Here is a 24,043-nt window from a genome sequence, read left to right as displayed (position 1 = left end):
GCTGTTGATTCAATCAGTTTGTCATCTAAAGGGAAACATGAGCTCAAAAATATGGGAAGTGAAATTGAGCTGTATCCATGGCAACCTCCACTACACAGGAGTCAAAATAGGAGTTTCAGAATATTTAGAGAGAAGTTTTATTAATCATTCATTTACTCCTTGATCAATAGTCAGTCAAATGCCTATCTCTAATTGCTACCCCCTTTTTAATTAAAATATGTACAAAATCGGTTCTGATAAATCATACATCAGTACAGCAAAGAGTGGCAAAAAAAACGAGGGACCCAAGATAGGGTCCCTGAGGTACGTCGTCATTGAATGCGTATTTCACTGATTCTTGCTCTTTTTCATCCATCCATCCATTTTCTACCGCTTATCCGGGTCGGGTCGCGGGGGCAGTAGCTTCAGCAGGGACGCCCAGACTTCCCTCTCCCCAGCCACTTCATCCAGCTCTTCCGGGGGGATCCCGAGGCGTTCCCACGCCAGCCGGAGGATGTAGTCTCTCCAGCGTGTCCTGGGTCGTCCCCGGGGTCTCCTCCCGGTGGTACGTGCCCGGAACACCTCACCAGGGAGGCGTCCGGGAGGCATCCGAATCCGATGCCCCAGCCACCTCATCTGGCTCCTCTCAATGCGGAGGAGCAGCGGCTCTACTCTGAGATCCTCCCGGATGACCGAGCTTATCACCCTATCTCTAAGGGAGAGCCCGGACACCCTGCGGAGAAAAATCATTTCGGCCGCTTGTATCCGGGATCGTGTTCTTTCGGTCACGACCCACAGCTCATGACCATAGGTGAGGGTAGGAACGAAGATCGACCGGTAAATTGAGAGCTTCGCCTTTCGGCTTAGCTCCTTCTTTACTACAACGGACCGATACAAAGTCCGCATCACTGCAGACGCTGCACCGATCCGCCTGTCGATCTCCCGTTCCATTCTTCCCTCACTCGTGAACAAGACCCCAAGATACTTGAACTCCTCCACTTGGGGCAGGATCTCATCCCCGACCTGGAGAGGGCATGCCACCCTTTTCCGACTGAGGACCATGGTCTCAGATTTGGAGGTGCTGATTCTCATCCCAGCCGCTTCACACTCTGCTGCGAACTGCTCCAGTAAGAGTTGGAGCTCACGGCTTGATGAAGCCAACAGAACCACATCATCAGCAAAAAGCAGAGATATAATGCTGAGGCCACCAAACCGGACCCCCTCTACGCCTCGGCTGCGCCTAGAAATTCTGTCCATAAAAGTTATGAACAGAATCGGCGACAAAGGGCAGCCTTGGCGGAGTCCAACCCTCACCGGGAAGGAGTCCCACTTACTGCCGGATATGGGGACCAAACTCTGACTCCGGTCGTACAGGGACCGAACAGCCCGTATCAGGGGGTTCGGTACCCCATACTCCCGAAGCACTCTCCACAGGACTCCCCGAGGGACACGGTCGAACGCCTTCTCCAAGTCCACAAAACACATGTAGACTGGTTGGGCGAACTCCCATGCACCCTCGAGGACCCTGCCGAGGGTGTAGAGCTGGTCCACTATTCCACGGCCAGGACGAAAACCACACTGCTCCTCCTGAATCTGAGATTCGACTTCCCGACGGACCCTCCTCTCCAGCACCCCTGAATAGACCTTACCAGGGAGGCTGCTCTTTTTCAGTGACAATGAAACTGCATCGGTCTTTCGGAAAGGAATTGTCAATGTCTCCCAACGGGAACCTCGGATAAGAAAATATGTCGTTTAATTTCTGCTGACATTTAACTCAGATGGCTTAACGTATTAGTCGAGGCGGCCGGTTCCGATAAACGTGTCAAGCGGGAGATTTATTTGTTTCATATTTTCTCACAGGCTCGAGCGCCAGGAAAGAGTCGTTTTAGATTTTTTGCAGATTGCTTCGGTGTAGGGTTGTACGCGTTAACATAGTTTTGAGCCGATGCATGCACGCGGTTTGCCGCGAAAGGCCGTTAAGTCAGCGAATATACGTTTATTGAGATTGAGCACAAGAAAACAGAATACAGGTTTGTGTCAACTCTCACGTAAGGGAAATGGAATCTGCTCGGCGGAGATAAGCCTCTCCTCGCTTGTGAATTCCAGCTACCATTGTGAGTACGCCGCTGTGTTTTGGGGATCCATTTCTGCCTGCCTTGTCATTGGCAGGAGCGACAGGTAGATTGGACAGGAAGACCAGCGATGCCCGGATGGGTCAACGGGCTCGGGCACCTGACACCTGGAAAGCCGCTGTTGGTCTCCCGCCGGCCATTGGCATTCAGACATACGGCTCAGTGTCCCGTGGAAACAGGACTGTGAAGTGAGACAAGGCTGAAATCATTTATTTGTCCTCCTGGAATGCATTGGAATGATGGAATGCTGTGACTTATAAACATTAGCCGGGCCCGTTATTTGTCGGGGTGTCATATTATGCATCCCTGGCCTAGAACCTTCAGTCCTCAATGAGGAAATGTCAGAAAATCCATCCATTGCATAAACATTATAGTTTTATGATAGTCAGGTGTGATCGTCATAAAGACAAAGAGCCATTTAAGGCAGTCACTTTATATACACTGGAGTTTCAAGTCAGTCATGGAGTCACTTGTCATATGATATTGTCGCAATATAAAACAATAATGCAGTAGTGATTCGCAAGTCCTCCTCACAGTTAGATTGTAGGGGATGTTAAGAAAGAGTTTGCTTAAAATCTTCATCAAAATCGTCGTAATTTCTAGCTTAATGATGAATTTACTCACCCACTTCTATAAAATTGGACCTTTATTTTCAACTGTCGTTATAAAACATTTCATTCATTACCCTTGTCTGCTACTTGGCTTATTGATGCAACCTAACAACGATCGGCTCAGTTGTGAGTCTTTGCTCTCAGTTTTGACATAATTATGTTGTGGCCAGTTCATCGGATGTTGAGTTTACGGGTAAAAATGCAGTGATTGACGTCACATTAAAAAGTCAAACTTGTCTACGAGTGTGCAAGGTGATGGACGTAACAGACATATCAAACAGCGACATTGGATATTCAAACTGGTATCCTGAGTGATAGCGATGTCACATTTTACATTCGTGTTAAGCATTTGACTGCAGCTCAAAAGCTCCCTGTTTCAAATCCGGGTGGCCTCTCTCTTCACCTCCCCCCAAGGATGACGTGCCGCTATTTATACTTTAACCAAAGTTTGCTCGCAAGTTCTATTGACTTTATTGTTGACCTTGCAATCTTTACATCGGTGACTCTATCACGCGTGTAGGCTAAACATCTCGATCCTGCTCTGAGGTAATGACTCTTTCGCATACATTACCACAGCGTGAAAACATGACATGATAAATGAGGCCCGTTCGACTTAAACGCCACACCTTAGAAAGGCGACAGCCAATTACCCTCCCTGGGCCAGACGTGCAGAAGCGCGCTCCTCGATACGTTTTGACAGTGCGGTGCTACATTATAGTTAGCCTCGCACACGCGCTCATCAGCCTCACACTTGGTCCTGAACACAAAAGCTGTCAGACAGATCACAAGCGCCGAGCGAGGGAAAGGGGCGGCTGGCAGCGATTTGGGAATTTGATGGTGTTGCTGAGCGACCAGCGAGGCGGGAGTGATGTAGTCACGCTACACAACACATTGTTACGCGGGAGGACAAGAGGGACGCGTGTCTGCAGTGGGCTCACTCGGAACAGTCCGTGTTTTCATGTAAATAACTGACACCGTCCGACTCGGGTGTCCAGGTTGATGAGAGTAGAGGAAGGGGGAGATGCGGCCAAGTGTTATCAAAAGATAAAGGTCAACACAGTCGGAAGGATTGAAGCGTTAAATCTAAACTCAATCAAAGCAAGCAAACAATATTTGGTAGGGAAGCGACGATGGGCACAGACGTCTCCATGTGTGATTTTTGAAGGGAGACAAATTATAGATGGATAGGTTTATCAAGAATTACAACCTCACTGAAATCAGCCTGCCTCTCCTACTGGGCCAATGGCGCTTTTGATACCATAAAGACTGGGGTGGAACTGCTGGTTGTGGTGGAATTCTTAAAAAGCAAGTGAGCCAACATAACAAGAGTTAACACATTATTCCTTAATGAAATGTGTATTCCAATGATTGTTGCATTTTGTTATCAAGGTAACTGCTTTTTGCTTTTGTGACGTTTTTTTACTGCAAAATATGACGAGAGCTGATAGAAATATACTGTACATTTTTAAGCATGTGAAATTTGGGGGTTCCCAAAAGGATGAAGGTAAACAAACCAACATGCCAGTGTTTTGGTAAACATGAAGATTATCACATTATATAGACAATATGAATTATGTGGGTTGTAAATGCTTAAACATAAGATCTTTGTGTAGGCGCAATCTAACAGCATACATTTTGTCTACGATATGGAATGGTAGAGCATAACCTACTTGGTGGCGGTATTAAACTAGAAATTAAAGCGTGCGCATTTAAGGGCTTTTATTTCATTCATTTTTAGCAATGTTACCACTTTCAGGCTCAGCCTTACATTGTTGAAAGCTGTCATCCGCATAGGCCACATTTGCTTCACCGTGCACTTACTGTACTGCAATGCTGCTGCTTATATGTTTAGAAGCCCAAGTATAGATGGCATCCACCGATAAGATTTCATGTAATTTCCCTACCCCATTCCACATTGAAAAATGTCACGGCGCAACATACAATTACACGCCTCAACGCTGTTCAAGGTCCCACTTGTGTACAGCACATTCAAGGCTCAATAATATTTACGGTCGCATTCACGTAAAATATGAACACGCCGTCTATTTCGACGTGGTCGCATGAAAATGTGATTTTTTTTTTTTTTTTTCTTTCTTTCTTTCTCTTTGCGCTGCACGAGGGGTTGCCGTGTGTAAAGGCAACCTTTTAATGATCTTTACACCTCCACGTCATATCCGCCTACTCATCATCATCATCGCCCTTTCGGAGTCGTAAACGAGGCCATCGGAAACGCGACGTGACGCGAACTAGCCTCGGCGGGCCAGTGTTTAAGGTCGCGTCAAGGAGACAACCCAAGGCAAAGAAGAATGTGTTCACAGGGATCAGTGTTCGGTTATGAGTATCGTCGCCTAAACATAAACGTAGGCCATATACGGTACTTGTACAATGGAGCTAACAAAGTATTTTTGCATAATTATTTTTTTTAATTTTGATTCTATTATATTTTGTTAAAGGTTTTAATTAAACCACGTTCCACGATATAGCCTCGCTAGTACTGCTAGCTTGTCCTTGCTCTTATACTAAAAGATATTACGAGAAGTCGTAATCTAACAAAAATATACGTGTAATTTGTTAGGAGACACCATGAAAAACGTCACTAAAGTCATAATGTTATGAACGTTAGGTACTAATGTTACAAAAAAAGGTTACTTTATGATGTGTAATGTTACCTGAATATAGTCGTAATGTTTCATGAATAAGACTTGTTTTGTTATGTCTTATTATTAGCAGACTAAAATATAGTTTTAATGTATTGAGAAGGGAGTTGTAAATTTGTGAGAAAATACTCATGTTAAGAGAGTAATGTCGTAATAATACGGGACTCAAATTGTAAATCATACCCATCCGTTGAAATTTGACATTTTCAACACTTTTCCACATAAAAAAAAAAGAAGATTCAACCCCTTCATTCTTGTAATTCTTTGAAATTTCAACTATGTTCTTCTATTATTATTATCTCCTATTATTTTGTGAATCTGAATAAATTTCCTTTTTTTCATGTCATATCTCTTTCTTCTGGTAACAATGACTTCATTCTTGTAATAATTTCCAAATTGTTTTTCATATCATGGTATTCACATAAAATGTTGACTTTATTCACGTAATTTAATTCATGTAGTTCTCTAACTCGATTCTTAAGGTTCAAAAAGTGCTTTTTCTTTTTAGCAATAGATCAAATTTATATTGAATCCTTTTCATTCTGCTCCAACATCTTGTGTGTTGTGGGGGATCAGACAAAAAGCCCATGGGCGCCGCCGCCGCATACATACAGTATATCAAGGCTAATCGCAAGGCAGCTAATTAATACCTTCATTAGCATGCATACAAGACGGCGAACACGCAAAGGCAGCAGGGGTCACGTCGTGTTAAAGAGAATGAAGTCCTGTGCTTCTTACCGTGCCTGGAAATGAAAATCCACACGATATTAAATAAGAGTTCATATCGCTGCCCTGGTGATGAAAGCCATTTTGGACGCGTTTTGTCTGCAGCTGCAAGATGACATTGCAAACTTTCCAGTCAGTTTCAGATTGGGCGGAGACAAATCCGGTGTGTTATGGGATAATGATTCCGAGGAAGCATACGCGTGTTTCCATTTTTCATTTAAAGCGGCAATATTATGGAAAATTGACTTGTTAATGACTTGTATACAAATAGTTGGGTCGTAGGAGTGCCTGCCAGCCTATAATGAGACAGTGGGACTGATACATTCAAATTGACAGGGGATAGGGACTGAGCCCTGCGGCAAATAGCAAAAGACACAAGTCATTGACTTGACTCCAAAATGTTTAGAAATGCCCATAATACTAGTTTAAACTGTAAATATAACACAAACTATGATCCTAAAACACTTAAATATAATTCCAAACTCATTCTACAGCATCACCTTCAAACATGAATAGCCTACAGATTATTTGATTTGGGATAACTTTTAACTTTCACTAACAACCCAAGCTAAACAAAGCTCCTCCCCGACTTGCAAAGCTCGTCTCTCAGTCGAGATGTATCACTTCAACAGGGTTCCTTCTCACCAATGTACTATTTTCCTATAAGACAGGGCTTTGCCGTCATCTTAGGGCATTTCAGAAAGAGTTCAAAAATCGTTTTTCAGGAAATAGTTTGGGATAGCTTCCACAGAAAAAAAAAACACAAAAAGGTGAATAAGTGAAAAGCAAACCGGAAATATGCAAGGGATTACTGTATTACATTTCTCCACACGTGACCTGGGAGCGAGGCGGGGCAAAAATCCACCATTTCCAAACGATGGTGGGACGTCACTGAAGCACTGTGAAAGCCGAATGTTTAGAAGTTCTTGACGTAGGAGTAGGGTGTACTTGCAGATCACGTTACTTCCACACCTGGGAACTGTTTGAAATAATATACTGTACCTTCTTTAGTATACTGATGTATCATCAGCGCACCGACGGCTCGTTTAAATCCCCTTCTGTTCATTTTCACTCACACACATCAAAATGACTAAATATAACACACAGTGTCACTTTCCCAGCAATAACTTCAACTCCTGCATCCATCCCTGCATGGTCTTTCTTTCAAGTCTTGCCAAGATATGTGCTAATCCTATTTTTGGCTTGGTCTTCTCCAAGAATGCTTGCATTCAGGAAATCGACGAATGCTGGTTCGTTTTTTTAATTATTTATTTTATTTCTTTTTTATTTTTTTGGTGCGCGCGCAACCTTCCTTCATTCTTCCACAAGATACAACTCTGGAACTGTCTCTAACCCCCCGCAAACCCCCGCCCCCAGCCGCCTTTCCCTCGCCCCCTGAAAATAAAGACACGAGAGCAACCTGGCAAGTGGCAAAGGCAATTCAGCAGCCTGGCAAAGCATGTGAATCACGAGAGGTTTCCAAGACAGCCTTGAGCTGTCAAAGAAAGGAGGCAGTCAGGCCGCCGAGATGTGCCTTCCCGTTCAATTAAAGCAGCAGTGAAATATACAACCGCTCAAGAACATGTTTGGGCGGCTCTGCTGCGTCGTTTGATCTCGCTGTTTGTTTGTTACGTTGAAACCCCCCCTCCCTTTCGACTTGGCCCGATTTCTTTGCGATGTGCCTTGGCGTAGTTGGTGCACTCGGATCATTAAAAAAAAGAATCATATAAAATAGACGAAATGGGCCAAGATCACCTCCAAAAGTGATCCACGTGCACTTGAGCATGATATGGACAGATTAGGACGAGGGTGTTTCGTCCGCAAATTGGACCAAACAGAAGGGACTGTCTTCACATTGGGAGTTCATTTCAAAGAGGAACCAGTTATTTAGCCGCTCTGCTTCAATTCTGATGGGGCCTCACACTCAATTACAAAATTTGGGGTTTGGGATAAGGATTACGGCTTGGTTGCAGCTATTTGTTTTAGCAGAATAAGGCTTGTTTGGCTGGTTAAAACAGACCAAGTATTCAAACAACCTAAGCGAATGGAACCTAATGTCCCCTTTTTTGGGTTTGGGTAAATTGGTGTTAGAAGCTATCGCAGGATAGTTTGTTTGGTTAAAACGTACCAAGGATTGGGGTTACAGTTAGGGATTTTTCAATTTAAATCGGGTACATTTTATGTAGCTGGTTAAATCAGGTTGTCAAAAAATCAACCTAAAATACATACCTCCTTTCCCATAACCCAACTCAATTATGGGAAGGGGTAGGGTTTGGTTGACTACAGTTAGGGTTTGGTTAGTTAGTATCTCGTGTAGTCGGGTCGTGTTGAGTTTTTTGGGGGCGGCTGGTTAAAACTGTTAAACAACTAATAGACATCCCTGTTGTCTGGTTTGGGTTAAGGGTTCGTTCCAGTTAGTTCGGCAGAGGTGGGTAGAGTAGCCTTACTCAAAAGTAAGAGTTATTGGTTAGGTAAATATAGATTACTGCGTTAGGGCGCATACACCCTTTTCATTTGACCATAATCCAAAGAGGTTAGGGTTGGGGGGTTACGGTTTGGTTTGGTTCAGGGGTTAGGTTTTGGTTTGTGTATGGTCAGGGATTTTGGGTAGGGTTAGGCCTTTCATAGTTATTGGCAAAACAAATAAACAATGATAAAGCATGACTGTCCAGTGAAAATCCTGCAATGCGGAGTCAATATGTAGGTTCACTTTTAGTTAGATGTCCAACCAAAGAAATTCCCGGATACCACCGGACACACACGACTTGTTGTTCCTGTTCTTGCGCTGACTTCCAACAGCACTTAATTGTTGACTCAGATTGACATGAAGTGACCATGTTAACTAGGAAAAAGAGCTTCCCAGATAACTCCCTCCCTTGTCTTTGTGTTGTCATCCGCTCGGTGTTACCGTCAGTTTGTCACTGCAGGTGAGCTACGTTGCTCTAGCAAAGCTAACTAAATGATTACAAACAACTCTGAGTAGGATGCATTTGGGTTCTATGCCACGAGCTCAACAGTACACGTATTGTTAAATGACTACCTCACCGACAGTGTCAATCAAAACAGAGACTCACAATGCTACTATTGACTTGTAAAAGAAATATCGCTTGCAAACAGACCATGCGGGGGTGTAGAAATGGGGATTGAACGCGGGAGATGAATGCTAGTGTGGCGAAAGAAAGCTGATAGGCAGAGCGGCGTGAGATGGATGACGCCGCCTGTAAGCACTTCGTCAACATTTGCCGCGAGGCCGCTAAATGATAAACATCGCGGCGAATCATCCGTCTCGCTGACAAACGGTTTCGCTCGCCGACGCCATCCTTTCCCGTCGCGTCGACTTAACCTGTCAGCCTAATGAGTGCCACGGAAAAATAATATTCGGGCCCAGCCGCTGGATTAGTCATCCTCATTTCCCGATCAGTGTTTGGGTGTCTGGCTTTTGTTTTTTAACAGCGAGGTACACAAGGGCACTTCAACGGCAGCATCCAAATTGATGCATGACTTGCATTAGAAGTGCCGGATGCCTCAAGTAAATTGTTGCTTCTGATGTTATGCAGAGTTGTTGGTTTTTCGTTGAGTCAAACTTCTCCATTTGGCTGCCAAACTAAAACAAATGCACATTTTTAATTGAACCGTCAGCTGTCAACCTGCACCCTCCTCCCTACTCCCGCAATCCTCTCAAACATTCAGAGTAATTGCCTTTCAGTGTATTTATTTATTTTGGCATTTTGTGGTTCCTCCTCTCGTCGATTTTGCAGCTGGAATCTATTATTTAATATGTTCTCTCTCTTCTCTCCTTTTAGGTGAGTGTCAGTCAACGACTTGTGGATTATTCCAGTCAGCTGCTTGCACATGGTTGGGATTCTGCTATCAGGTTGGGGAGAAAAAAATAAAAGAAACAAAACCAAAAAGTACGCTCTTTTCTGTGGGTGGGGGGGCGGCGGGGTGGAGGGTTCAGGCTGTGATTCCGATCAAAGGTAAAGCGGGCCGGAGCTTCGACTTCCTATGGCGGTGGTCTCGCCGCCTGACAGGTTTTGGTTTCCTGTCGGCTTGAAGGCACGTGGAGATAAAAGTAAATGTCACGGGTGACGGAGGGCTTTGGTCTTTGTCACGGGTGACGGAGGGCTTTGGTCTTTGTCACACAGCCGCGGGGTTCATTGCGACTTGATCGCTGACAACTTCCTCGAGACCTGGCTGACGGTTGTAATTGCCACCGCTTTGTCTTTGCTTTTCAGTGGGAGCTTGTTATTCAGTTTAGCGTTTGCCTGGTTTTTTGTTTTTTTTTGGGGTGGGGGTATTTGCAGCAGAGTTTGAGCTGATTGCCGCACACTGAAAATGGAACCGTATGGCTTGGCTAATTATTCTCTGCTGGATGGATTTTGGTGTTGGGCTTCGGTATGACCAAAAAACAAAACACGGAGTCATGATCCAGATCAGGGGTCACGGACATAAAACAAGTAGTCCCCAAGGACAACATTAGTAGCCCGCGGTACTGATTTAAACATGTGCAGAGATTTATAGATATAAGTTATAGAAAGTACTGCATATTGATATTTATTAAATTGGTAGTACGTATTGGTAAAAGTATTGTGAGAATTCATTATCAGTGCCTTCATATAGATGAATACCACTAATTAGTAATAATATCATATTGAAGTGACTTTCGGCTTTCCCCCGTCAGGGGTCCCGCCAGCAAGTCACTCGCATGATTTGTTAAGCACAGTTTTTATGCCAGATGGCCTTCCTGATACAACACACCCCTTTTGATTTAGGGTTTAGGGACCAGCAGTGACTCAATTTAGAGTCTCCAATTCATGCATGTTTTTGGGATGTGGGAGGAACCCGGAGTGCCCGGAGAAAACCCACGCACGCACCCAATCCCATTCACCATCTCAGATAGCAACTTGCACGCCATTTAGTCAAACACCTAATCTTATTTGTATGTAAATTACTTTTTGGGTTTATTTTAAAATGAGTTTTTAATTCACTTTTGTATTTTCATAGATTTATTACTTAACATTTTAAAGCAGATCGTTTCCTTTTTTGTTGTTGTTTTTTTCTCGCCTACTTTTGTATGCACACTTGCTACTGCCATTGGAATTGGATTATCAATTGTGGACTCTCCAATACACCAGCTTTTTTTTTTTTTTTTTTTTTAATTGAAATTGTCACTAAATGCAAATTTACCTGTATCATATCAGTGCTCTCCAGTGAAAAACCTATGTCCAAATGTGAGCCTGGAAAAGCAGATTGACTGGCAACCAGGCCAGGGTGTACCCCACCTCGTGCCCTAAATCAACTGGACTGGGCTCCACTTATCCATGACCCGCAATAGAAAATGGATGGATAAACAACAAAAATATGTAACAAAAAAAGGGGTGGAAAACCCAATTTTGGAGATGCATGCTTTTTCCTGGACATCGACAATACTCATATTTACTGGTACTGGTAGGACTCATGCATACTGACTCTTATTGGCTCGTCAAAGCCTCGTCAGTTGGGACGTGATCCTGGTAGCACCTGCCAGGAGCGTCATGCGCCTCCCAGTTCTCGACCATCCCATTGGCAGGCAACTGAGCCATTAAGACAGATTATTGGCAAACCTCCTTGGCCTTTATCGAGACCACTAATTACTCTCTCAATGCTGTGGGAGAGTGAAAATAATGACCAAACTGTGTTGGCTTTCATTAGCCGTCGATGACACCTTTCACTTGAGAAGTGTACTGTATGTGCGAGTGGGGACGGGAAATATTGGCAAAAGGAGGCATAAGGCTGTTTGCTTAAACGTTAGCTGACCGCTTGTGTTGCGTTAAGATGCCCGTCGGATTCGGCAGAGCGGAAAATCGCGACTGCTGGAAGTGGAGCGGCTTTCACGGAAATGGCACTCGACGAGGCGCATATGGACACTCGAATGGCTTTACACCAACACGGTCGAGCCCCCTCCCCCTTCTCACTCACTGCCAACTTCTGCTTCAGCCGGTGTCGTAACAATACCGCAATTCTTCAAATTGTAGCCGTTCCGCTAATATAGTGTTTTCCAACCTTTATTGAGCCAAGATACTTATTTTACATTATATTTTACACCTTTTTTGGATTGTTTCTTAGGTTAGTGAATTTGGGCTTTTGGTTATCTGTAAGCTATAGTGTACTCATCAAAATTGTAAAAACTAATAATAATTCAATATTTTACTATGTTTGTCTTGAATCTATAAATTATGAGTTTCACCTTTTGAATTATGTATTGTTTTTTTTACAGTACAGTGGAACCTGGATTTTCGTAAGATTCAGTTTTCAATTATTTCATTTTTTTTCCAAATTTTGTCCAGTTGTTTGTACATTCACCCGGTTTTTATAAAAATAATAGAAAAAACAAAACAAAACAGCATGACAGGTGACATGACATGAATTTTCCCTGAATTGATGCACGTTCACCCAAAGCAACAGCGGAACACATCCTGTCAAAAGTCAGACCTTAAAATAAAAGCACAAAGTATAATAATACAGTTTCACCACGCCTTATTGGGCCACATGGTTTTTTTCAGCAAACAAGCACACAATAGTGTCACTGCTAAATAAGCCAAATAAATTGTGGTGAAACTGTTATTATACTGGTGTGATTTTATTTTGAATGCCCGACTTTTTGGAGAATGTTATTTTTTGTTAATATTCTTGGGGTTTTGGAACAGATTAATTGGATTTGCATTATTTCCTATGGGAATGATTCCTTTGCATTTCGTACGATTCGGTTTTAGACCTTCTGAACCTGATTAATCATAAAAACCGAGGTTCCACTGTATTCTAGTTAATTGAGTTAGATGCCAATTATCCATTTCTTCAACAATACCGTTAAGACGGCAAACTCGTGGTGCCTGAATAAAAAATCCAAGGCAAAGCATCCGAGAATTAACTCTTGTTGTTGTCGATTAAATGTCACACGAACAGACTTCTTAAAGCTTAAAAAAATGACTGTGTGAAAGCACGAATGAGAATCAGGCTCCTTAATTTGGGTTCCCTTTGAATCAAATTATATGGAATTTTTCATATTCAGACGCACACTCCTCGCACTCCTTCATTAGCTCTTATTTTCGCACTCTCTACCGGCAGAACCTCGCTGATGAAGAGGCCCTTCATCCAAAAACACTTGAGCCGCTCCAGCAAAGTTCGGGGCCTGATGAGCTCAAGAAATGATGAGCCTTTCATCTTCAAGTTTGCAAATCGGGATCTCTCGCCGTAATTTGGACGCGGCCTCGTTTCTCTTTTGTTTTTTTGGGGGGTTTTTTTTTTCCGTCTGCCGTCCAAAAAACGGCTCTCCGATGAATCATCTTCAGCTGTGACGGCGTAAATCTTTAATGGCTGTAATGAACTTTAGAGTATGGATTCAAAAAGCCATTTTGCTGATAAATGACCAGAGCAGGGCTCCGATGCCGGGATAAACCATAAAGGCTGCGCTTTCCACTTTTTATTTTCCGTCGCGGATCTGCCGATTTGAATAATTGACTTCAGCACGTGGCTGCTCTGGACACGGCTGTTGATAAGCCAGGAAAGGAGCTTGTCCAGTTTGAATCACAAAAAAAAGATTCGGACGTCATCAGTCTGCCAGTTCAGAGGGTCCCCGCTTTACGACGCCACCGACACACGGTGTTTCGAGGTTACGAGCTGCGTGCTATGAACTACTTTGCGCAATTGGATTGTTATATTATCATGGCCTTGACCATTAGTGTAGGTTAGCTCATTCTGACTTAAGTACATACAACAATAGGAACGTCGGAATGGAACTATGTCATAAACCGAGGACCCCCGGTACTTAAAACATTAAAACAGATAGACAGCAAACATTTGGCCTATCGTATTTGGCTGTTACTGTAATGTCCTAAATGCCACAAGATGGCACCAATGCTCTGGTTAATAGGAGTAATTGGTGTCAAGGAAGTATGTGATACATCTCAACAGTTTAAGATCTTTGTATGTTAGGGAGGAGCTAAGTTTAGGTTGTTAGTGGAAGTTTCGAAGAGTCTTCACCACATATGTATGTTTTGGCTGTTCAGAGTTATTTTAAAGCGTAATATTTGTCATATGAGGTAGAAATGTGTTTTGGGATCATAGTTTGTCATGTATTTATGGTTTAAGCTATCCATATAGGCAATTAGTAGCGGCAGTTGTGCACACTTTTAATTACTGAAAAAGTAGAAAATGCTAAATCACTGAAAAATAAGTATCAAGTGAAACTACTCACCTTTTGGCCAAAGAAACCTAATGGAGAGGAATGCACATTTTTGAGCTAGTTAGCCATAGTGCTACCCTCTACATTCTTATTTACTTTGGATCAATTATATCAAATAAGTGTCCATGTAATTAGTTTTCATTTTAATTTCCCTTAATTAAGCATCCTTGGGTCCCTTGAAAAGCTGCTTAAATATATATATATAAATATGTTCTATAAATCAAAATAATGTAATACTAATTATTATTGTTGCTGTTGTGGTGGTGGTATGTGTATTATTTTATATATTGAGCAGCAATTTCCAGTTCAGTTCCAGAAAAACTTACCTAATATGTTTTTGTGTTCAGGCTAACGCCTAGACTAATCTAAATGTTGTGCTTTGGCGTCATCTTTTATCGGAATGGAGACGTGATTGAGTGCGCTGCTTGGCTTCAACCAGCAGAGGTGCTGTGGATTTAACTAGATTTATGTGTCTAAATAAAAGCCCAACATAATGTCAGTGATGGGTTGTCGTGCCACATCCACAATAAGGCACATCTCCTTCACGGCATCCTTATTAAATGCATATTCGTATGTCACGTTTTCTGCTTTGCTTTTCAAAAATGGCAGCCCCGAGGTCAAACCCTTCATCTTAACCTCGGCGAGCGCGTCACCCCCAATTCCCGCGGCCGTTAATTTCGAGCATTTATCACGTCCTTCCACCGAATGCGATAATAAAATACGACCCTCGCGTTTCTGCCCTTGTCAGCGGTTTTGCATTTGTGAATGCACTCGCCTTGTTTAGAGCTCATATTTCAGCAATGGGAAGAGAGAGATTGTATTTTTTTTTTTTTCTCCCCGCTCACCACCACCACCACCTGTACATATTATGTATGGCATTGTGATTTATGGCTTTTGCAAAAAAGCTCGCATCCGAAAGAGCGCACGGGATCGGGCCAGAGCTTCTGCTCACCCGCAGCTAGATTAGGTCCATTCTGAAGCGCCGCAATATACCAGCAAATGAGCCACAAAATGAAAGCGGGGACAACAAGAGCGCCGACTAAGCTTGCTTTTGTTCCTGTCCATGACACGTGTTCCGGCCGCCCAAGCAGATGTAGCGCGACGCATTATTGTCCGACCTTTAAGCGGCATTACGGAGCTGTTTTGTGTTGGTGTGCTCACCTGAAATCATATAATAGATGCTGAATACAGCGGGGCCTTGTGACCAGAATGGTCCATCTCATGGGGTTGTTCAACCATCAATATTCTTAGCTTTTGAATTAGTCTTCAAAACACTGAAAAAAATATGATTAAATCAAAAGAAAAATATGCTAATCCTGTTTCTGTTGAGCTATTTCTTCTTACCAATCAGTTTTTGTGTAAGAGCATGTCACTTGCTTCAAACATCATCTTCATAAGGTGTTATACCTTTTTATTGAGATTGTATTACTGGTAATGAGTAAGTTTAACTAGCTAGCTATGTTTACTTGTTTTCATTTCCTGTACTGTTAGATAATTTTCCCTCTCTTCCCAAAGAAACGCCCCCAGCTCACTAATGTCAGCTACATTGCTAGCGTAGCTTATTCATGATGGCGTATTGCCAAACAAAAAAATTTACATTTGGGAATGTACAATCAATTGAAAATATAAGAGAGGCGATCAACTCACCCGACGACCTACTGAGAACGGTGACGTCACGTATGCGGTGGTTTCTCCATAGGTGACTTTGGGCAACAGTTGGAGTACACTCTGGACTGGTCGTCTGTTTGTAGATGAACAGCTGTTCACACTCACATTCACACCTATGGACAATTTAGAGACTTTAATGAACCTTACGTGTGTAGTGTACTGACTAAAATGTGTTGAACTGTATTTGTTTGAATTGCTGAATTGAAAAACTAGTTAAAAGTTTGTTTGGTTCTTTGTGTGGATGGATACTGGGGTGTCCTGCGTTCCGAGGGGTCTGTGAACATTTCAGGGTTTTTTTTGTTTTAATGATTGATTGAAGGGGTGGTGCGTCCAATGGGATTGGGGGAAGGAGGTGGGTCGTGGGGAGGAAGAGCGGGAGATGCGGCGGGAAAAAGGAGAGTTTTTTTGGGGGGTCTGGACCTGGTTTTTCGACGCGAACGGATTTTTGACGGTTTTCCACGCGAACGGATTTACTCTTTCAAAGCCACGGGTCCTGCCTGCTCAACGCCACCGGGCTGCCGCTTCGACGCTACGGGATCCAGTCGCTGTGCCTACTGAAGCGTTTTGAGGGCGCGTTCCTACGACAATCGGTTTGGGTTTCTTTTCCACAGTGAACTGAGGGTTCAACGGTTTTGTGAGTACTGCCTTTGAGGGCTACACGTGCATGAATGTATGCAGGAAGAAGCCAGAGTAAGCGGTTAAAACCCACGCAACACAATTGTTGATCCTTGGTTGCACCCCCACGTGAATAATAATCACCCAACATTCAAGTATGTCCCGGTTATCAGAAGCTAGCGTTGTTAATGTCAATCCATCGATTTGATATACTGGTCGCTCAGTAGCAAAAATGTAGCATGTAAATCAAATTTTTATTTTCCTTCCCTTTCAAGTCTCAGTGCCTACTCGTTGGAAAGCAATCCAACCTCTTTTTCATACTTTTTTTTTTCCCCCCCCACCTGCAGCCCACAAAGTGCTCAAACAGCGCTTCGAATCTTGATTAATTATAATCTAAAGAGTCTGTCAGAATTTGGAGAGCCGAGTGTGACGTTCTTCACGGTGACTCCACTTAAGCCTTGTATTTTTTACGCAGTGGGGGACATTAGCAATGCAAATTACGGCGCCGTTTGCGGGAAAAAAAAAAAAAAAGGCGGTCGGACTTCCTCTGCGGGGGGCTGAGGATGTATACGGAAACAACAACAGCACAGATGACAGTGAGGAAGTTTACGGGGATACTGCTGAAAACGAAAGCGGTTTCCTTTTACTAAGGACCTGTCCTCTTGCCAATTCATTCCCGAGCTTCCCACCACTGCCGCCGCTTTTATCGAATTGTTTCCTTATTTCAAAGCCTACTTATTACTCTTGTGAACTGTACGCAAATCTCTCTTTACCTGCGAGCCGAGGCAGCGACAATATAATGCACGATCGAGGACCAACGCCAGAGTTATGGCTATCATTGGAATTGCATTTGGAAAGTGCTTAAATAAGTCCCAGGCTGGACTAGCTTTATACCAAGACATTTTCTTCCAATATAGCTTGACATGCATACAACCAAATTACTTTGCCTTAAAGTCTGCTAGCTTAATGCTAACACATAATGTGAAACGCCATAGACGAGCTTAATAATAGCACATATGTTGCAGTTGTTATAATCCTTTAAGCAATGCGTGTTTGAACACAAACGGTGGAGCAACACAAGTAGACAGATAATATAACAACACTCACAGACATATATTCTTTATCATCTGCAAAGAACGACTAATATCTGCGGCATACTGAGGTCTTTATTTTACTGGGCCCAAGTGGCAAACACGCCAGAAGGAGCAGCACAATGTCCATTGAAGTGAAGCAAAAATGTGGCAAAAACTTTACTCTATTTAACTATGTCATTCTTGGATGTTTTTTTCTAAACCGTAGTAAAACATCATATAGTGCTTTTTTTAACTAAAAACAAATATTTTGTTTGTGTTTTTTGGAATGCTGGAATGGATTAATGGCATTTCAAGTAATTTCAATGGCGAAAGATCAATAGAAATACAACTATACTCTTGTTGAAGCCAGGCAACCTGACTTTTTATTATCTACTCCTTCCATATTTTCATGCAGTCTAATTTCAGTGACAGAGAAGTTAAAGTCGATGTTAAAACCCGCAAACCTCATTTTTATAAAAGCGCAAATAGAGTGGACCGACATGTTGCGTGTTTTAACACCCAGCCTGCCCGCCTACCAGTAAATTATAATGGGACGTATCATTAAACATGCCGTGATGTCTTTGAGCGTCAGCCAATTGCAGCACTCCAGTGATACGTCGAATAGAGCCCTTGCGTTCAACTCCCATTCATATTGGCCACGTCGCCAATCTGCTGGATGGGCAAACAAGCACACGCTACTACTTACAGATCCAATAAACATTCGGTACAAATTGCTCTCGGTCGCCCAGTCTGCCGCCGGCGTGCTCGTAAATGAAAAAAGGGTGAATATAAAAGACCAAATAAAACCTCCTACCATTTTTATTATTCATCTTCTTCTATCCACGCATAATGGTAACGCTGCATATATATTGTTCAAATTTTGTGACTGTGTAACTGCGCAAGAGTGCCGTAAAACAACAGCAGTGCTTTTGTGTGTGTGGGTGGAGAACTTCAACCAAGGCAACTGAAATTAATTTGGCTACTTATGTTTTATTTTTTATTTGTATCTATCCATATACTACTTATCCGGTTCCGGGTTGTGGGCAGCTGGAGTCTTGTCTGTCAAAATCATATCTTTTTCACCCGATACGGATCAGCTGAAAATTGCGCGATCGACCCCAATTTCCGACATTATAGGCTCGGGACAACTCTTTATTGACACTCACATTCACGTCTCACTGAGTATAACCTACTAAATACTACAACTATCCTAAACCCATGTTTCCCGTAAAGTCAGGCAAATGAACCACGGCACTGTCACTGTCAGTGACTCTTTAAATTTGTATTTTTATTTTGAAATTTTATACATTTCTATTTTTTTACATTTTTTTATGCATTTTTTTTAATTTTAATTTTAAAACATTTGCGTTGAGATTTTTCCAACTATCAATCTAAAAATTGTATGTCTTTATTATTTTTGGGGAGGCTTTTTTTAGTTTGTTTTACTTGTTTTTTGTATTTAGTTTTTATTTTTATTTTTGTGTTGGATTTTTTTTAATTCTCCTAAAATCATGACTTTAAAAAAAAAAAAATAATAAATAACTCAGCGATTTAACTGGAAAACGACTTAAAATGATTTCTGCTTTTATTTTTTTCCTGTCTTATTTATTTAAATTTTTAATTTTAATGTATCGTTTTTTTTCTGTTATTTTTATGTCTCTCTCACATGCTGTCCTTTCTGCTTTATAATTTATACACACGCACTCACCACTGTGTGTGGGCACACGCTCTACAGTTCTAGCCTTGCATTGATGTCACACACACACACACACACACACACACACACAGTGCACACAAAGATCCATACACATTCAACATTCCGTTAACATGGCTTTAGGAAAGATTAGCCGGGATTAGATTGAATCTGTTGCAGGACTAAATAGGAGATGAGAAAATATATTCAAGTCTGATAAATTGCAATCCTAAAATCTGATTAGTCATGATGTATCAAAGCATTCAATTATGTTTCTTTTTTCTTTCTTTCTTTCTTTTTTCCACCCCCCTCGTTCCAGTTGCAATGTTTCACAGAATTTGGACTTTTGAACACTGGTGATTCTTTTCGACGACGCGAAAGAACACAAGCGCGACGGTTCACGGGAAGGTTGCGTATCATCGCAGTCTGAGCCTGAGAGAGTTTCCTCACGTCGTTAGGTGCTACTGTTTCTGTTAGCAACCAGGGTAACTATTTAAGGCCTGTGTGTAGGGTAAAAAATGACTTTTTAATAGTTTGTATACAAATAGTCGGGTCAAGTTTGAAATTACACAACCAAGTAAATCATTTACAAGTTGGAAAGACACTGTCGGATATGGATGTTTTATTTTCAAAGTGTTGCCATGTACAAAATGTCATCGCAGTGTCAGAGGGCCCAGTTCCCGAGGCTTGCTCAGTGGCCTGCGGTTGACGTGACACATCCTCGGACCCTGCAGTCATGCCCCGAGGTGGGCTGCTTCGTGCACAAACACACACACACGACTACACACAATCTCACACACACACACACACACACACATTAAAGATGGATCAGATAAGTTGAATCAGGCTTGCTGACCCTCGGATGATGAGTGGGAGATGGGAAGCTCCTATTCCATCTGCCATCCTTTCAGTGGCTGCAACTTTGCGGGGGATTTTAATTTGTTCCCACCTTTTCCCGAGTGGGGAAAAAGATTCAAGAATAGGACTTTTTGATGAGCACACTTACTACTGTTTTGAGACTAAACTGAGGTACACACATGCTGATTTTTAACATAACATCTGATCATTTGTGTATGCCAGACTTGCCACTGGCTCAAAACAAAGACTTTTTTTCCTGTGAAGTATTTACATGCGTTTTACTGTTCTTTAATATTTGCATCCGGCATATATTACAGAAAAGCATGCCTTCATTAGTATGTGTGAGCCAAACACTGCGGAACAAGTATTCAAGGTAGTTTATTGTCATTGCAGCACACATTTACAGATATGGAACCATATCAAAACTGCTCGCTGTTTTGATGAAAATCCGGAAAGATAAGGAAAACTCAAGTTAAAATCACAGTAAATTATGGTGATTTTAACATTACTGAGGTTAGCTTGATATTTTTCTGAGAAACGTGCCGTGATAGGTTAAATACGAAAAATAATCGTCCCACACATTTTGCAGTAGGAAACTAAATCATTTGCGGCTTTTCTGTTTCTGAATCAGCGCCACCTCGTCGTAGATCATGGTCAATCTGTCTTGCCAAAACAAATAGTGGGCATATTATTGGTATTACTGGAGAAGTAAAACACATGTAAATGCAATATGTTCCAATCGAGTTATTCATTTTTTTTTTTTTGAAAATTGTAAGATTTGAAATTGTCACCATCATTATACATTTGTCAACTCTACAAGTGTAAGTCCAAGAAAAAGCAAAACGCATGTAAAGATAATCCCTTTGATGCTAAACACGTGCGGCCCTGGAAAAACGGATGTGGGGTCTTATTTAGCGCCTGGAAAAAAAGAGGTGTGCGTTTGACATGAGCTCTTTAATCACAGGTGGTTTGTGCAATTGCGAGCACACGTGGATTGACACACTTCACACACACACACACACACACACTGAGTCACGACTGCCGAGGCAGAGGAGGCTCGTAGCTTTATCTCTATTTTGGTTTCGTCATAAAACACTTGAACCCACACACATGGAGAGAGCGTTGTTTTTGGCGTTGACTTGATTTCCCTCCTCCTCCTCCTCTTCACTTCACCTCTCTTCTCAGGTCTCTTGTCATCCTTTCATTCTTACCTCGCTTCACTCCGACTTCCTCTGAGTGAGGAATGTTCTCTATTATCTACACGTGCAAGAAGTATTACCCTGGCTTTACACTTAAATACTGTACATATAAGAGAGACTTTTACGCTGTCATCCGGCGGGTTGGATCTGCCTTTGCCTTTTTTATTAGCGTGTACACCCTGTCAGCAAACACACATGACGCCGACGTGGTCCCCTTATCAAAAGTTCCAATCGCTGTGATGTTGCAGGGAGAGCATTTGCTTATTGACAATACGTTGTGGCAACTTTTAAAAATAACAACCTCATTTCGTGTTGGTAATGAAGACCCAGAATTCAGGTTAAGAAACTTTGTCTACACATATGCAGCAAAAACGAGAAAATTACAATGAATAACAATTAATGAACATCAATAAACAATAACAAAATCAGAAACCAATTCCACCTGTGACAGCCTGCAGAAGGGGGCGGGGGGAAACCCAGTGAGCATCAATATCATTGCGTAAGTTTAATCATTTAAACCACGTGTCAAACTCTATTCTTTGATGGATTTGTTTTGAGTGACATCACCTGTTAGACCGAGTTGAATGTCAAGGCCGAACTATTATAAAATAACTTGGTTGGGTTAAAATAGAACAAAGTGTGGGGGGGGAAAAAAACGGTGGAAATGAATTTTAATTTTTTTTTTTTTTGAGAAAAATAGTGCGATATAGTATTATACTTTATATAAAAAAAACGACAGTAATGGCATAATTAAATAGAATTGAAACAAATTAAAAGGTTTTTGTCACACTTTCTCCATCAATGCACATTGTGCTGCTCATTCCCTTGTATGATGCAAAACCTCCGTCTAAAGGGATGTGTTAGTCATTACAAACAAAAATTGTACTTGAGGAATATTTACGTCAGTGGCAGTGAACGATTGGAATCCAGTTGCCCAAGATAAAACGTCCACCCAAGTGACAGCGTTAGTGTAGGTTAGCAATAGACGTCCCGAATTCGGGTTACGCTGCCGTGTAGGAATGGAACTTTAACCAATGACCCCCTGTACTGCTAACTTTTGCAGCGGGTTCGGCTAATGTCGTAGCCAGGTACAGTATTGATATTTGCAAACAGTTTTAGCCGTGGCTGTTTCTGCTGTATCGCATCGCCCACATCAGAATACCTTCAAACCCTCGACTCCCAACGCCGTCCTCCTTCCCACCTCCCTTTCTCTCCGCTATTTATTCCCCTTCGGCTGCCCCAGATTAAAGCCGAAAAATATGCCAGCCTCCAGCCTGTTGATAGGCTGGAAGCGGGTCGCAGCGTTTGCTCGTGTCCAAGAAAGTCGCCTTTGAAGCCAGCTGGGATGCGTGCGCACACACACACGCGCACACACAGACATAGAGTTACACACCAGCATCCATCTCCTTTCTACCTTTGCTCCCTTCGACCACCTTTTCATATTAATGAAGTTGGCGAATACACGCCGGCATCACAGGTCAGCGAGTGCAGTCCAGGGTGCGTCCGTGCCGGTATGTCGATTGTGGAACTGGATACATTCTCGAAGTTAATCAAGGCACATGGTTGCGCCAGAGGAAGTCTTGCGGCTCTGGCAGACGCCACCAGAAAACTCTTGAAAAAAATTTAAAAAATGTAGATTTGACAAATGATTCTGTCTATAATATAATATTCAATTAAGAATCTGGTTGATTGGGTGGAATTGATTGTTGAGAAATTGTACCTCGAGGAGAATGAGGCCAAATGAAAGTGCAACAAGAAAACAATTGCCTCAAATAATGCTTTCTCTTTAATTGCCGCCATGCCCCTATTGTGTAATAATTACAAATCGACTTCTTCCTTTTACCATTCAGGAACAAAAAAACTATTACAGTTTTTAAACGCTACTGTTCGCACAGATGCACACAGAAATTAATACTGCCCAAAACTGTTTGAACTATGTCGCTAATCATAACAGAAGCACCTACCGAAGCACGTAAAGTCCCTCAGAAGTGTGAAGTCTTACTACAGCTTGTAAACAGACTCCCTGTGCAGTATTAGAGATAATCCTACACCACATGTCAGAGTCTACTTGGGCGCGCTCCACAATATTGTGTGGATCCATGTTTGTTTTTTTCCACTTATATTTTCCCATTCAGTTGCCTCGTTTTTGCAGCATTTCTCCTTCACTGTACTTATATATATATATATATATTTATTTTTTGTTTTTGTTTTTGTTTTAGCTAATTCCAGTTTTACCAAGGATTCACTCCTGCTCGACCCCTCTAACAATCTGCAGTCGAGTAAACAAATCCCCCCCGGCAACTATCTGAGGAAATGAAGTAAATGATATTTTCCCTTAATTTGGTCGAATAAAACGCTATTTTTGCCTTTCTGGGTCGACTTTGTCCCCTCATTTAGTGTCGTGCCATTTATACGGAATACGAAAGCAAGGCTAAAAAGGTAGGAAAATTCAGTTTTTTTCGAGGGAGTGTGAAAGAGGCTTCTGATGCTATCTTAGAAGGCATAAAACTGCTGGGTTGACTTCTGGAGTTACACTTGATTGAATTAACAAGGAAATATTGTCATAGAGAAATTGAGTTTTAATTTCCCCCATAATCGATCAAGGAGATTT

General features: G+C 42.2%; 1 protein-coding gene and 1 long non-coding RNA gene across 5 annotated transcripts in view; one reads left to right on the top strand and one right to left on the bottom strand.

Moving 5' to 3' along the window:
* The window catches only part of cadm1a (cell adhesion molecule 1a), a 291,106-nt gene that overhangs the window by 151,316 nt on the left and 115,747 nt on the right, over positions 1-24,043 (top strand). The gene's annotated exons all lie outside the window — the stretch shown is intronic.
* LOC133467706 (uncharacterized) lies at positions 1,255-23,538 on the bottom strand. Its single transcript, XR_009785294.1, has 4 exons — positions 23,397-23,538; positions 22,847-23,043; positions 15,974-16,107; positions 1,255-2,292 (listed from the first exon to the last, which is right to left on the bottom strand). It is a non-coding gene; the product is annotated as an uncharacterized LOC133467706 (long non-coding RNA).

This window comes from Phyllopteryx taeniolatus, chromosome 17 (assembly GCF_024500385.1).
Source record: "Phyllopteryx taeniolatus isolate TA_2022b chromosome 17, UOR_Ptae_1.2, whole genome shotgun sequence".
Classification (NCBI taxonomy): Eukaryota; Metazoa; Chordata; class Actinopteri; order Syngnathiformes; family Syngnathidae; genus Phyllopteryx; species Phyllopteryx taeniolatus.
The sequence above is the reverse complement of the archived record's forward strand: the minus strand, read 5'-3'. Positions and strand labels throughout refer to the sequence as shown.